We start from the raw sequence: 14,905 nt of genomic DNA on the forward strand, positions 1-14,905 counted from the left end.
TGAGCTGGTTACTCTGCTGCGCTTAAAATTTCTTTTTTGGTTTGCTACAATGCCTTTTCTGAAACGTTGTCTCCCTCTGCTGGAACACTGACTTCTTTCATTTAATGCCTGCAGACTATAAAAGAGAAACCAACCCAAAAAGTTTGGTTGATTAGTCTGTGGCATTCTTTTAAACTGTTGCTTATGGCGGTCTCTGTGAGCTTCTCAGTGACATTCAGCCATCCAGGTATCCCGCCTGCAGTAGACGGAATGTGGCAATGGAACGCTGGCTGCGCGTGTCATAATAGGCTCTGAGCCTTTATATACCTGCGCACAGCAGCAGCCACCTTCAGTCTGCTGCCTGACAGCCAGCAGCAGCAGCAGCAGGAGAGGTAATTAATCAGCAACCCTCCTGCTAAGGGTAGACAGCTGCTCGTTCCACCCCCCCCCCCCGCCTTAATTGGTTCTCCTCCCTTCCAACGGTGTTGAGGCGGGTGGGAACAGCCGGGGGTTGAGGGTACTGTGCTAAAAGAGGTGGAGTTATGCAGATCTAAAACGCGTGGATTGCAGCAGCAGCAAGCCGAAAAGTGCAGGCATGTGAGGGATCTAGAGGTTGACAGCATGTCTTCTTAACGGGAGTCCAGGTGGCCATCTCCACAAATGGACTTTTCAGAATCCTTGGGTGGCACCGTAGTCGGAAACCAATTCTGGTTATCGCTTCTCGGCCTTTTGGCTAAGATCAAGTGTAGTATCTGTTCTTATCAGTTTAATATCTGATACGTCCCCTATCTGGGGACCATATATTAAATGGATTTTTAGAACAGGGAGATGGAAAAAGAGCTTGCTCTGTCCACTCCACGCATTGACCTGGTATTGCAGTATCTCCAGGACCGGTGCACCCCTTCTTTAATGCAGTTTCTAAAATCAGAAAGAATTGAATTCAATGCTTTTTGTTCATTTTGCTTGTTTGTCGGATTTTGGGATGGACTCTTTGGCTTTGCTTTTCTTCTCCTCATTGGATTTTTCATGTTAAAAGTTGCAGAAGCCAGATGACAAGCTCATTTTGGTTCAACTTCAGCAACTGTGCATTGCATTGCCATGTAATGTAATGTAATGCAATGCTATCTATCTAGCTCTCCCTCTATACTTCCTTTTGGATAAACAGACATATTAGGCAAGCATTTTGGAGCTTTCACCTAAATAACTACAGGTGGTGAGATAAGCTGCACAATATAATTGACCTTTCAGTATATTGTTGCACACACACCATCTATTTAGCAAATGCCCTTGTTATCAACAGCAGCCTTTTAAACTCACCTGAGCTAACAGGTATGTGAGCTGGTTACTCTGCTGCGCTTAAAATTTCTTTTTTGGTTTGCTACAATGCCTTTTCTGAAACGTTGTCTCCCTCTGCTGGAACACTGACTTCTTTCATTTAATGCCTGCAGACTATAAAAGAGAAACCAACCCAAAAAGTTTGGTTGATTAGTCTGTGGCATTCTTTTAAACTGTTGCTTATGGCGGTCTCTGTGAGCTTCTCAGTGACATTCAGCCATCCAGGTATCCCGCCTGCAGTAGACGGAATGTGGCAATGGAACGCTGGCTGCGCGTGTCATAATAGGCTCTGAGCCTTTATATACCTGCGCACAGCAGCAGCCACCTTCAGTCTGCTGCTGGACAGCCAGCAGCAGCAGCAGCAGGAGAGGTAATTAATCAGCAACCCTCCTGCTAAGGGTAGACAGCTGCTCGTTCCACCCCCCCCCCGCCTTAATTGGTTCTCCTCCCTTCCAACGGTGTTGAGGCGGGTGGGAACAGCCGGGGGTTGAGGGTACTGTGCTAAAAGAGGTGGAGTTATGCAGATCTAAAACGCGTGGATTGCAGCAGCAGCAAGCCGAAAAGTGCAGGCATGTGAGGGATCTAGAGGTTGACAGCATGTCTTCTTAACGGGAGTCCAGGTGGCCATCTCCACAAATGGACTTTTCAGAATCCTTGGGTGGCACCGTAGTCGGAAACCAATTCTGGTTATCGCTTCTCGGCCTTTTGGCTAAGATCAAGTGTAGTATCTGTTCTTATCAGTTTAATATCTGATACGTCCCCTATCTGGGGACCATATATTAAATGGATTTTTAGAACAGGGAGATGGAAAAAGAGCTTGCTCTGTCCACTCCACGCATTGACCTGGTATTGCAGTATCTCCAGGACCGGTGCACCCCTTCTTTAATGCAGTTTCTAAAATCAGAAAGAATTGAATTCAATGCTTTTTGTTCATTTTGCTTGTTTGTCGGATTTTGGGATGGACTCTTTGGCTTTGCTTTTCTTCTCCTCATTGGATTTTTCATGTTAAAAGTTGCAGAAGCCAGATGACAAGCTCATTTTGGTTCAACTTCAGCAACTGTGCATTGCATTGCCATGTAATGTAATGTAATGCAATGCTATCTATCTAGCTCTCCCTCTATACTTCCTTTTGGATAAACAGACATATTAGGCAAGCATTTTGGAGCTTTCACCTAAATAACTACAGGTGGTGAGATAAGCTGCACAATATAATTGACCTTTCAGTATATTGTTGCACACACACCATCTATTTAGCAAATGCCCTTGTTATCAACAGCAGCCTTTTAAACTCACCTGAGCTAACAGGTATGTGAGCTGGTTACTCTGCTGCGCTTAAAATTTCTTTTTTGGTTTGCTACAATGCCTTTTCTGAAACGTTGTCTCCCTCTGCTGGAACACTGACTTCTTTCATTTAATGCCTGCAGACTATAAAAGAGAAACCAACCCAAAAAGTTTGGTTGATTAGTCTGTGGCATTCTTTTAAACTGTTGCTTATGGCGGTCTCTGTGAGCTTCTCAGTGACATTCAGCCATCCAGGTATCCCGCCTGCAGTAGACGGAATGTGGCAATGGAACGCTGGCTGCGCGTGTCATAATAGGCTCTGAGCCTTTATATACCTGCGCACAGCAGCAGCCACCTTCAGTCTGCTGCTGGACAGCCAGCAGCAGCAGCAGCAGGAGAGGTAATTAATCAGCAACCCTCCTGCTAAGGGTAGACAGCTGCTCGTTCCACCCCCCCCCCGCCTTAATTGGTTCTCCCTTCCAACGGTGTTGAGGCGGGTGGGAACAGCCGGGGGTTGAGGGTACTGTGCTAAAAGAGGTGGAGTTATGCAGATCTAAAACGCGTGGATTGCAGCAGCAGCAGGCCGAAAAGTGCAGGCATGTGAGGGATCTAGAGGTTGACAGCATGTCTTCTTAACGGGAGTCCAGGTGGCCATCTCCACAAATGGACTTTTCAGAATCCTTGGGTGGCACCGTAGTCGGAAACCAATTCTGGTTATCGCTTCTCGGCCTTTTGGCTAAGATCAAGTGTAGTATCTGTTCTTATCAGTTTAATATCTGATACGTCCCCTATCTGGGGACCATATATTAAATGGATTTTTAGAACAGGGAGATGGAAAAAGAGCTTGCTCTGTCCACTCCACGCATTGACCTGGTATTGCAGTATCTCCAGGACCGGTGCACCCCTTCTTTAATGCAGTTTCTAAAATCAGAAAGAATTGAATTCAATGCTTTTTGTTCATTTTGCTTGTTTGTCGGATTTTGGGATGGACTCTTTGGCTTTGCTTTTCTTCTCCTCATTGGATTTTTCATGTTAAAAGTTGCAGAAGCCAGATGACAAGCTCATTTTGGTTCAACTTCAGCAACTGTGCATTGCATTGCCATGTAATGTAATGTAATGCAATGCTATCTATCTAGCTCTCCCTCTATACTTCCTTTTGGATAAACAGACATATTAGGCAAGCATTTTGGAGCTTTCACCTAAATAACTACAGGTGGTGAGATAAGCTGCACAATATAATTGACCTTTCAGTATATTGTTGCACACACACCATCTATTTAGCAAATGCCCTTGTTATCAACAGCAGCCTTTTAAACTCACCTGAGCTAACAGGTATGTGAGCTGGTTACTCTGCTGCGCTTAAAATTTCTTTTTTGGTTTGCTACAATGCCTTTTCTGAAACGTTGTCTCCCTCTGCTGGAACACTGACTTCTTTCATTTAATGCCTGCAGACTATAAAAGAGAAACCAACCCAAAAAGTTTGGTTGATTAGTCTGTGGCATTCTTTTAAACTGTTGCTTATGGCGGTCTCTGTGAGCTTCTCAGTGACATTCAGCCATCCAGGTATCCCGCCTGCAGTAGACGGAATGTGGCAATGGAACGCTGGCTGCGCGTGTCATAATAGGCTCTGAGCCTTTATATACCTGCGCACAGCAGCAGCCACCTTCAGTCTGCTGCTGGACAGCCAGCAGCAGCAGCAGGAGAGGTAATTAATCAGCAACCCTCCTGCTAAGGGTAGACAGCTGCTCGTTCCACCCCCCCCCCGCCTTAATTGGTTCTCCTCCCTTCCAACGGTGTTGAGGCGGGTGGGAACAGCCGGGGGTTGAGGGTACTGTGCTAAAAGAGGTGGAGTTATGCAGATCTAAAACGCGTGGATTGCAGCAGCAGCAAGCCGAAAAGTGCAGGCATGTGAGGGATCTAGAGGTTGACAGCATGTCTTCTTAACGGGAGTCCAGGTGGCCATCTCCACAAATGGACTTTTCAGAATCCTTGGGTGGCACCGTAGTCGGAAACCAATTCTGGTTATCGCTTCTCGGCCTTTTGGCTAAGATCAAGTGTAGTATCTGTTCTTATCAGTTTAATATCTGATACGTCCCCTATCTGGGGACCATATATTAAATGGATTTTTAGAACAGGGAGATGGAAAAAGAGCTTGCTCTGTCCACTCCACGCATTGACCTGGTATTGCAGTATCTCCAGGACCGGTGCACCCCTTCTTTAATGCAGTTTCTAAAATCAGAAAGAATTGAATTCAATGCTTTTTGTTCATTTTGCTTGTTTGTCGGATTTTGGGATGGACTCTTTGGCTTTGCTTTTCTTCTCCTCATTGGATTTTTCATGTTAAAAGTTGCAGAAGCCAGATGACAAGCTCATTTTGGTTCAACTTCAGCAACTGTGCATTGCATTGCCATGTAATGTAATGTAATGCAATGCTATCTATCTAGCTCTCCCTCTATACTTCCTTTTGGATAAACAGACATATTAGGCAAGCATTTTGGAGCTTTCACCTAAATAACTACAGGTGGTGAGATAAGCTGCACAATATAATTGACCTTTCAGTATATTGTTGCACACACACCATCTATTTAGCAAATGCCCTTGTTATCAACAGCAGCCTTTTAAACTCACCTGAGCTAACAGGTATGTGAGCTGGTTAATCTGCTGCGCTTAAAATTTCTTTTTTGGTTTGCTACAATGCCTTTTCTGAAACGTTGTCTCCCTCTGCTGGAACACTGACTTCTTTCATTTAATGCCTGCAGACTATAAAAGAGAAACCAACCCAAAAAGTTTGGTTGATTAGTCTGTGGCATTCTTTTAAACTGTTGCTTATGGCGGTCTCTGTGAGCTTCTCAGTGACATTCAGCCATCCAGGTATCCCGCCTGCAGTAGACGGAATGTGGCAATGGAACGCTGGCTGCGTGTGTCATAATAGGCTCTGAGCCTTTATATACCTGCGCACAGCAGCAGCCACCTTCAGTCTGCTGCTGGACAGCCAGCAGCAGCAGCAGCAGCAGGAGAGGTAATTAATCAGCAACCCTCCTGCTAAGGGTAGACAGCTGCTCGTTCCACCCCCCCCCCGCCTTAATTGGTTCTCCTCCCTTCCAACGGTGTTGAGGCGGGTGGGAACAGCCGGGGGTTGAGGGTACTGTGCTAAAAGAGGTGGAGTTATGCAGATCTAAAACGCGTGGATTGCAGCAGCAGCAAGCCGAAAAGTGCAGGCATGTGAGGGATCTAGAGGTTGACAGCATGTCTTCTTAACGGGAGTCCAGGTGGCCATCTCCACAAATGGACTTTTCAGAATCCTTGGGTGGCACCGTAGTCGGAAACCAATTCTGGTTATCGCTTCTCGGCCTTTTGGCTAAGATCAAGTGTAGTATCTGTTCTTATCAGTTTAATATCTGATACGTCCCCTATCTGGGGACCATATATTAAATGGATTTTTAGAACAGGGAGATGGAAAAAGAGCTTGCTCTGTCCACTCCACGCATTGACCTGGTATTGCAGTATCTCCAGGACCGGTGCACCCCTTCTTTAATGCAGTTTCTAAAATCAGAAAGAATTGAATTCAATGCTTTTTGTTCATTTTGCTTGTTTGTCGGATTTTGGGATGGACTCTTTGGCTTTGCTTTTCTTCTCCTCATTGGATTTTTCATGTTAAAAGTTGCAGAAGCCAGATGACAAGCTCATTTTGGTTCAACTTCAGCAACTGTGCATTGCATTGCCATGTAATGTAATGTAATGCAATGCTATCTATCTAGCTCTCCCTCTATACTTCCTTTTGGATAAACAGACATATTAGGCAAGCATTTTGGAGCTTTCACCTAAATAACTACAGGTGGTGAGATAAGCTGCACAATATAATTGACCTTTCAGTATATTGTTGCACACACACCATCTATTTAGCAAATGCCCTTGTTATCAACAGCAGCCTTTTAAACTCACCTGAGCTAACAGGTATGTGAGCTGGTTACTCTGCTGCGCTTAAAATTTCTTTTTTGGTTTGCTACAATGCCTTTTCTGAAACGTTGTCTCCCTCTGCTGGAACACTGACTTCTTTCATTTAATGCCTGCAGACTATAAAAGAGAAACCAACCCAAAAAGTTTGGTTGATTAGTCTGTGGCATTCTTTTAAACTGTTGCTTATGGCGGTCTCTGTGAGCTTCTCAGTGACATTCAGCCATCCAGGTATCCCGCCTGCAGTAGACGGAATGTGGCAATGGAACGCTGGCTGCGCGTGTCATAATAGGCTCTGAGCCTTTATATACCTGCGCACAGCAGCAGCCACCTTCAGTCTGCTGCTGGACAGCCAGCAGCAGCAGCAGCAGGAGAGGTAATTAATCAGCAACCCTCCTGCTAAGGGTAGACAGCTGCTCGTTCCACCCCCCCCCCCCGCCTTAATTGGTTCTCCTCCCTTCCAACGGTGTTGAGGCGGGTGGGAACAGCCGGGGGTTGAGGGTACTGTGCTAAAAGAGGTGGAGTTATGCAGATCTAAAACGCGTGGATTGCAGCAGCAGCAAGCCGAAAAGTGCAGGCATGTGAGGGATCTAGAGGTTGACAGCATGTCTTCTTAACGGGAGTCCAGGTGGCCATCTCCACAAATGGACTTTTCAGAATCCTTGGGTGGCACCGTAGTCGGAAACCAATTCTGGTTATCGCTTCTCGGCCTTTTGGCTAAGATCAAGTGTAGTATCTGTTCTTATCAGTTTAATATCTGATACGTCACCTATCTGGGGACCATATATTAAATGGATTTTTAGAACAGGGAGATGGAAAAAGAGCTTGCTCTGTCCACTCCACGCATTGACCTGGTATTGCAGTATCTCCAGGACCGGTGCACCCCTTCTTTAATGCAGTTTCTAAAATCAGAAAGAATTGAATTCAATGCTTTTTGTTCATTTTGCTTATTTGTCGGATTTTGGGATGGACTCTTTGGCTTTGCTTTTCTTCTCCTCATTGGATTTTTCATGTTAAAAGTTGCAGAAGCCAGATGACAAGCTCATTTTGGTTCAACTTCAGCAACTGTGCATTGCATTGCCATGTAATGTAATGTAATGCAATGCTATCTATCTAGCTCTCCCTCTATACTTCCTTTTGGATAAACAGACATATTAGGCAAGCATTTTGGAGCTTTCACCTAAATAACTACAGGTGGTGAGATAAGCTGCACAATATAATTGACCTTTCAGTATATTGTTGCACACACACCATCTATTTAGCAAATGCCCTTGTTATCAACAGCAGCCTTTTAAACTCACCTGAGCTAACAGGTATGTGAGCTGGTTACTCTGCTGCGCTTAAAATTTCTTTTTTGGTTTGCTACAATGCCTTTTCTGAAACGTTGTCTCCCTCTGCTGGAACACTGACTTCTTTCATTTAATGCCTGCAGACTATAAAAGAGAAACCAACCCAAAAAGTTTGGTTGATTAGTCTGTGGCATTCTTTTAAACTGTTGCTTATGGCGGTCTCTGTGAGCTTCTCAGTGACATTCAGCCATCCAGGTATCCCGCCTGCAGTAGACGGAATGTGGCAATGGAACGCTGGCTGCGCGTGTCATAATAGGCTCTGAGCCTTTATATACCTGCGCACAGCAGCAGCCACCTTCAGTCTGCTGCTGGACAGCCAGCAGCAGCAGCAGCAGCAGGAGAGGTAATTAATCAGCAACCCTCCTGCTAAGGGTAGACAGCTGCTCGTTCCACCCCCCCCCCCGCCTTAATTGGTTCTCCTCCCTTCCAACGGTGTTGAGGCGGGTGGGAACAGCCGGGGGTTGAGGGTACTGTGCTAAAAGAGGTGGAGTTATGCAGATCTAAAACGCGTGGATTGCAGCAGCAGCAAGCCGAAAAGTGCAGGCATGTGAGGGATCTAGAGGTTGACAGCATGTCTTCTTAACGGGAGTCCAGGTGGCCATCTCCACAAATGGACTTTTCAGAATCCTTGGGTGGCACCGTAGTCGGAAACCAATTCTGGTTATCGCTTCTCGGCCTTTTGGCTAAGATCAAGTGTAGTATCTGTTCTTATCAGTTTAATATCTGATACGTCCCCTATCTGGGGACCATATATTAAATGGATTTTTAGAACAGGGAGATGGAAAAAGAGCTTGCTCTGTCCACTCCACGCATTGACCTGGTATTGCAGTATCTCCAGGACCGGTGCACCCCTTCTTTAATGCAGTTTCTAAAATCAGAAAGAATTGAATTCAATGCTTTTTGTTCATTTTGCTTGTTTGTCGGATTTTGGGATGGACTCTTTGGCTTTGCTTTTCTTCTCCTCATTGGATTTTTCATGTTAAAAGTTGCAGAAGCCAGATGACAAGCTCATTTTGGTTCAACTTCAGCAACTGTGCATTGCATTGCCATGTAATGTAATGTAATGCAATGCTATCTATCTAGCTCTCCCTCTATACTTCCTTTTGGATAAACAGACATATTAGGCAAGCATTTTGGAGCTTTCACCTAAATAACTACAGGTGGTGAGATAAGCTGCACAATATAATTGACCTTTCAGTATATTGTTGCACACACACCATCTATTTAGCAAATGCCCTTGTTATCAACAGCAGCCTTTTAAACTCACCTGAGCTAACAGGTATGTGAGCTGGTTACTCTGCTGCGCTTAAAATTTCTTTTTTGGTTTGCTACAATGCCTTTTCTGAAACGTTGTCTCCCTCTGCTGGAACACTGACTTCTTTCATTTAATGCCTGCAGACTATAAAAGAGAAACCAACCCAAAAAGTTTGGTTGATTAGTCTGTGGCATTCTTTTAATCTGTTGCTTATGGCGGTCTCTGTGAGCTTCTCAGTGACATTCAGCCATCCAGGTATCCCGCCTGCAGTAGACGGAATGTGGCAATGGAACGCTGGCTGCGTGTGTCATAATAGGCTCTGAGCCTTTATATACCTGCGCACAGCAGCAGCCACCTTCAGTCTGCTGCTGGACAGCCAGCAGCAGCAGCAGCAGGAGAGGTAATTAATCAGCAACCCTCCTGCTAAGGGTAGACAGCTGCTCGTTCCCCCCCCCCCCCGCCTTAATTGGTTCTCCTCCCTTCCAACGGTGTTGAGGCGGGTGGGAACAGCCGGGGGTTGAGGGTACTGTGCTAAAAGAGGTGGAGTTATGCAGATCTAAAACGCGTGGATTGCAGCAGCAGCAAGCCGAAAAGTGCAGGCATGTGAGGGATCTAGAGGTTGACAGCATGTCTTCTTAACGGGAGTCCAGGTGGCCATCTCCACAAATGGACTTTTCAGAATCCTTGGGTGGCACCGTAGTCGGAAACCAATTCTGGTTATCGCTTCTCGGCCTTTTGGCTAAGATCAAGTGTAGTATCTGTTCTTATCAGTTTAATATCTGATACGTCCCCTATCTGGGGACCATATATTAAATGGATTTTTAGAACAGGGAGATGGAAAAAGAGCTTGCTCTGTCCACTCCACGCATTGACCTGGTATTGCAGTATCTCCAGGACCGGTGCACCCCTTCTTTAATGCAGTTTCTAAAATCAGAAAGAATTGAATTCAATGCTTTTTGTTCATTTTGCTTGTTTGTCGGATTTTGGGATGGACTCTTTGGCTTTGCTTTTCTTCTCCTCATTGGATTTTTCATGTTAAAAGTTGCAGAAGCCAGATGACAAGCTCATTTTGGTTCAACTTCAGCAACTGTGCATTGCATTGCCATGTAATGTAATGTAATGCAATGCTATCTATCTAGCTCTCCCTCTATACTTCCTTTTGAATAAACAGACATATTAGGCAAGCATTTTGGAGCTTTCACCTAAATAACTACAGGTGGTGAGATAAGCTGCACAATATAATTGACCTTTCAGTATATTGTTGCACACACACCATCTATTTAGCAAATGCCCTTGTTATCAACAGCAGCCTTTTAAACTCACCTGAGCTAACAGGTATGTGAGCTGGTTACTCTGCTGCGCTTAAAATTTCTTTTTTGGTTTGCTACAATGCCTTTTCTGAAACGTTGTCTCCCTCTGCTGGAACACTGACTTCTTTCATTTAATGCCTGCAGACTATAAAAGAGAAACCAACCCAAAAAGTTTGGTTGATTAGTCTGTGGCATTCTTTTAAACTGTTGCTTATGGCGGTCTCTGTGAGCTTCTCAGTGACATTCAGCCATCCAGGTATCCCGCCTGCAGTAGACGGAATGTGGCAATGGAACGCTGGCTGCGCGTGTCATAATAGGCTCTGAGCCTTTATATACCTGCGCACAGCAGCAGCCACCTTCAGTCTGCTGCTGGACAGCCAGCAGCAGCAGCAGCAGGAGAGGTAATTAATCAGCAACCCTCCTGCTAAGGGTAGACAGCTGCTCGTTCCACCCCCCCCCCGCCTTAATTGGTTCTCCTCCCTTCCAACGGTGTTGAGGCGGGTGGGAACAGCCGGGGGTTGAGGGTACTGTGCTAAAAGAGGTGGAGTTATGCAGATCTAAAACGCGTGGATTGCAGCAGCAGCAAGCCGAAAAGTGCAGGCATGTGAGGGATCTAGAGGTTGACAGCATGTCTTCTTAACGGGAGTCCAGGTGGCCATCTCCACAAATGGACTTTTCAGAATCCTTGGGTGGCACCGTAGTCGGAAACCAATTCTGGTTATCGCTTCTCGGCCTTTTGGCTAAGATCAAGTGTAGTATCTGTTCTTATCAGTTTAATATCTGATACGTCCCCTATCTGGGGACCATATATTAAATGGATTTTTAGAACAGGGAGATGGAAAAAGAGCTTGCTCTGTCCACTCCACGCATTGACCTGGTATTGCAGTATCTCCAGGACCGGTGCACCCCTTCTTTAATGCAGTTTCTAAAATCAGAAAGAATTGAATTCAATGCTTTTTGTTCATTTTGCTTGTTTGTCGGATTTTGGGATGGACTCTTTGGCTTTGCTTTTCTTCTCCTCATTGGATTTTTCATGTTAAAAGTTGCAGAAGCCAGATGACAAGCTCATTTTGGTTCAACTTCAGCAACTGTGCATTGCATTGCCATGTAATGTAATGTAATGCAATGCTATCTATCTAGCTCTCCCTCTATACTTCCTTTTGGATAAACAGACATATTAGGCAAGCATTTTGGAGCTTTCACCTAAATAACTACAGGTGGTGAGATAAGCTGCACAATATAATTGACCTTTCGGTATATTGTTGCACACACACCATCTATTTAGCAAATGCCCTTGTTATCAACAGCAGCCTTTTAAACTCACCTGAGCTAACAGGTATGTGAGCTGGTTACTCTGCTGCGCTTAAAATTTCTTTTTTGGTTTGCTACAATGCCTTTTCTGAAACGTTGTCTCCCTCTGCTGGAACACTGACTTCTTTCATTTAATGCCTGCAGACTATAAAAGAGAAACCAACCCAAAAAGTTTGGTTGATTAGTCTGTGGCATTCTTTTAATCTGTTGCTTATGGCGGTCTCTGTGAGCTTCTCAGTGACATTCAGCCATCCAGGTATCCCGCCTGCAGTAGACGGAATGTGGCAATGGAACGCTGGCTGCGCGTGTCATAATAGGCTCTGAGCCTTTATATACCTGCGCACAGCAGCAGCCACCTTCAGTCTGCTGCTGGACAGCCAGCAGCAGCAGCAGCAGGAGAGGTAATTAATCAGCAACCCTCCTGCTAAGGGTAGACAGCTGCTCGTTCCACCCCCCCCCCCCGCCTTAATTGGTTCTCCTCCCTTCCAACGGTGTTGAGGCGGGTGGGAACAGCCGGGGGTTGAGGGTACTGTGCTAAAAGAGGTGGAGTTATGCAGATCTAAAACGCGTGGATTGCAGCAGCAGCAAGCCGAAAAGTGCAGGCATGTGAGGGATCTAGAGGTTGACAGCATGTCTTCTTAACGGGAGTCCAGGTGGCCATCTCCACAAATGGACTTTTCAGAATCCTTGGGTGGCACCGTAGTCGGAAACCAATTCTGGTTATCGCTTCTCGGCCTTTTGGCTGCGATCTAGTGTTGGTTTTACTGGCATTGGTTGTAGTTGGAAGGTGCCTGGGGTACCCCGCCTCTTGGCCTTGGGTTCGGGTCCCACTCTTGTAGTGGGGCTTAGGCCCTTGCTGCTATAAGGAGGTGGGCTTAGTCCCTGGGCAACGGGTTGCGATCCCAGCTGTACAGTCCTAGGATTGTTCAGCGACTCCTTAGTTGCGGAAATCCCCCATTATTGGTTGCGGAAATCCCCGTTTTCCTGTTGCGGAAATCCTTGTTTCACCATGGATTCAGATCCAGGTGAAATTCCGACCTATGCCCGGTTACGGCATACGGTGCGGTTTTACTTCCATGAGGGAGGTAAAGATAACAGAGGTTTACGTTTTATTGTGGATGATCTTCTTGTGAAATTTTTTTCAATCCAGAAATCCGAGATCCTGGCAATCCAAGACTACCCGAAGCGTGGTGTATACGATGTCACATTCACTGAAAAAGGTATCCACCAAGATTTTTGCCGTAAAATGAATGATCCTGATATAATTTACCAGAGAAAGCCAATCTTTAAAGGTGTTAAAATTGTCGAACATGAATTAGATGTGATAAAAACTGTAATTGTTAAAATTTACTCTCCTTATACAAAAGAAAGCGATGTTATTTCATTTTTATCCAATTATTTCAGCAAAGTGGTAAGCCATGGAAAAGTTATGAATGAGTGCGGAGTTTGGGCGTGTAAGTGGAAATTTACGGTGACATGTATTAAGGACCCTTCAAGTCCGGGGGGTATAAGACTTCCCCCAGCACGTTTTAGAATTGGAAACACGAATGGTGACCTCTTTTTTAATGGAATGCCAGCATTCTGTAGGAAATGCAAAAAATACGGCCATTCTAACTGTGACATTACTTGTGTAGCCTGTGGGAGCAAAGACCATAAAACTGAAAATTGTACAACTGGAATTTTTTGTAGCAACTGTGTTTCCAGAGGTCATGCTTTTTCTCATTGTCCTTTTAGGAATACCTCAAAGAGAGCTCAAGCTGGGCAAACAGAGAGACCTTCACCCCCTGAACCAGAAAAGCCCTCACCCCCTGACCAACCCTCGGCTGGTTCGGACAAGCCCGCGGAGGAGAATGAGGGGGAGAGTATGGAAATACCGACCGAGGATGGTGAGCCATGGTGTACTGTTGGAAACTCGAAGCAAAAGAGGGAACGGCGTGGTAACCCACAAACAGAAACCCCTGCGGAGGGACCGAGGGTGGGTGCTACAGGCCAATCCTCACCTTCGAATCCTCCTGGGAATACTCAAGGGCGCGAACAGTCTGGGCCAAAAAAACGCAGGTTGCACGGAGTGGATAGGGCACCTAAGGAAGTACCCCCACCGGAACCCCCGGATGGAAGTGGGAAACCTCAAACGGTGCCTTTACAGGGTGAGGAGGTTGCCAATGTCCCACCCCCTTCAGAAATGGAGGGGGAGATGGAGATGGCTGACTCAGTGATCCTGGAAACTCCTGAAAATAAGTGGTCAACGTCTGAGACGCATGTGCTCGATACGATTCCCCCAGATGGTGCCTCGATAGGGGTCCAAATGGGGGTTCGTGAGCAAAGAGGCAGGCAATACGACCAAGCAGAGTTGGACAGAATGGAACAAGAGTATATCCTGGGAGGTCTACGGTCTGGGACACTAACAGATGAGGAGTCCTCCGTGACGGGCTCTCTGTTGACGATCAATGATCCCTCATCTCCTGGAATAGAAATATAAACCAGCTGAGGTAAGAGTTTGAAAGAATGCTAAATTTCCTTTTTTTCTCTTATGGCAGGGATTAGTGGTTTTTCTCTTAACGCTAGAGGGTTGAAAACTAAGACCAGAAGAGTTGCTCTCTTTGATTTTTTATCCTCTCTAACAGCTACAGTTTTCTTTTTACAGGAATGCTGCATCCCACACAGTTTAAATTATACAGAATATGAGACTGATTGGGCACATGGACCCTCAGTATGGTCAGGATCAAACGGGTCCAGGTCAGCAGGGGTCGCCATTCTTTTTAAAGGGAATGTTTTTATTGACTCTGTTCAAGAGGTTTTACCAGGTAGAATTTTATTAGTAAAAGCTTTTATTGATGGTTTTAAATGGCAATTTTTAAACTTTTATGGAGCCACAGATAAGCAAGAAAGAGCTGATATGTTGAATATGTTACCCTTATTTATTAATGATTCTGTCCCTCTTATTTTATCAGGAGATTTTAACTGCATTTTAGGTGGAGAAAAAAGGTTCTCAAGCTCCACAAGTAGGAATTATGATAAAACGTCTTTTATGTTAAAAAATGTCATACAAGATTTTAATTTAACAGATGTTTTTAAGGAGTGTAATAAAGACTTGCCTGCAGAGGAATGGGTAACCTGGAGCAACGTGAATT

At 45.3% G+C, this 14,905-nt stretch overlaps 9 non-coding genes across 9 annotated transcripts; all 9 read left to right on the forward strand.

The window, feature by feature from the left end:
• Nucleotides 1–692: 692 nt before the first annotated feature.
• On the forward strand, nucleotides 693–883 carry LOC141236872 (U2 spliceosomal RNA). Its single transcript, XR_012302444.1, has one exon. It is a non-coding gene; the product is annotated as a U2 spliceosomal RNA (small nuclear RNA).
• A 1,120-nt stretch (nucleotides 884–2,003) lies between these two features.
• On the forward strand, nucleotides 2,004–2,194 carry LOC141236873 (U2 spliceosomal RNA). Its single transcript, XR_012302445.1, has one exon. It is a non-coding gene; the product is annotated as a U2 spliceosomal RNA (small nuclear RNA).
• Nucleotides 2,195–3,311: 1,117 nt separating this feature from the next.
• Nucleotides 3,312–3,502, forward strand: LOC141236874 (U2 spliceosomal RNA). Its single transcript, XR_012302446.1, has one exon. It is a non-coding gene; the product is annotated as a U2 spliceosomal RNA (small nuclear RNA).
• Nucleotides 3,503–4,619: 1,117 nt separating this feature from the next.
• Nucleotides 4,620–4,810, forward strand: LOC141236875 (U2 spliceosomal RNA). The gene has a single exon (XR_012302447.1). It is a non-coding gene; the product is annotated as a U2 spliceosomal RNA (small nuclear RNA).
• A 1,123-nt stretch (nucleotides 4,811–5,933) lies between these two features.
• LOC141236876 (U2 spliceosomal RNA) lies at nucleotides 5,934–6,124 on the forward strand. The gene has a single exon (XR_012302448.1). It is a non-coding gene; the product is annotated as a U2 spliceosomal RNA (small nuclear RNA).
• A 1,122-nt stretch (nucleotides 6,125–7,246) lies between these two features.
• LOC141237348 (U2 spliceosomal RNA) lies at nucleotides 7,247–7,437 on the forward strand. The gene has a single exon (XR_012302903.1). It is a non-coding gene; the product is annotated as a U2 spliceosomal RNA (small nuclear RNA).
• Nucleotides 7,438–8,561: 1,124 nt separating this feature from the next.
• LOC141236877 (U2 spliceosomal RNA) lies at nucleotides 8,562–8,752 on the forward strand. The gene has a single exon (XR_012302449.1). It is a non-coding gene; the product is annotated as a U2 spliceosomal RNA (small nuclear RNA).
• Nucleotides 8,753–9,872: 1,120 nt separating this feature from the next.
• Nucleotides 9,873–10,063, forward strand: LOC141236878 (U2 spliceosomal RNA). Its single transcript, XR_012302450.1, has one exon. It is a non-coding gene; the product is annotated as a U2 spliceosomal RNA (small nuclear RNA).
• Nucleotides 10,064–11,183: 1,120 nt separating this feature from the next.
• LOC141236879 (U2 spliceosomal RNA) lies at nucleotides 11,184–11,374 on the forward strand. Its single transcript, XR_012302451.1, has one exon. It is a non-coding gene; the product is annotated as a U2 spliceosomal RNA (small nuclear RNA).
• Nucleotides 11,375–14,905: the final 3,531 nt, after the last annotated feature.

Source organism: Phyllobates terribilis, unplaced genomic scaffold (genome assembly GCF_046119375.1).
Source record: "Phyllobates terribilis strain yellow unplaced genomic scaffold, ASM4611937v1 Scaffold_729__1_contigs__length_748246, whole genome shotgun sequence".
NCBI lineage: Eukaryota > Metazoa > Chordata > Amphibia > Anura > Dendrobatidae > Phyllobates > Phyllobates terribilis.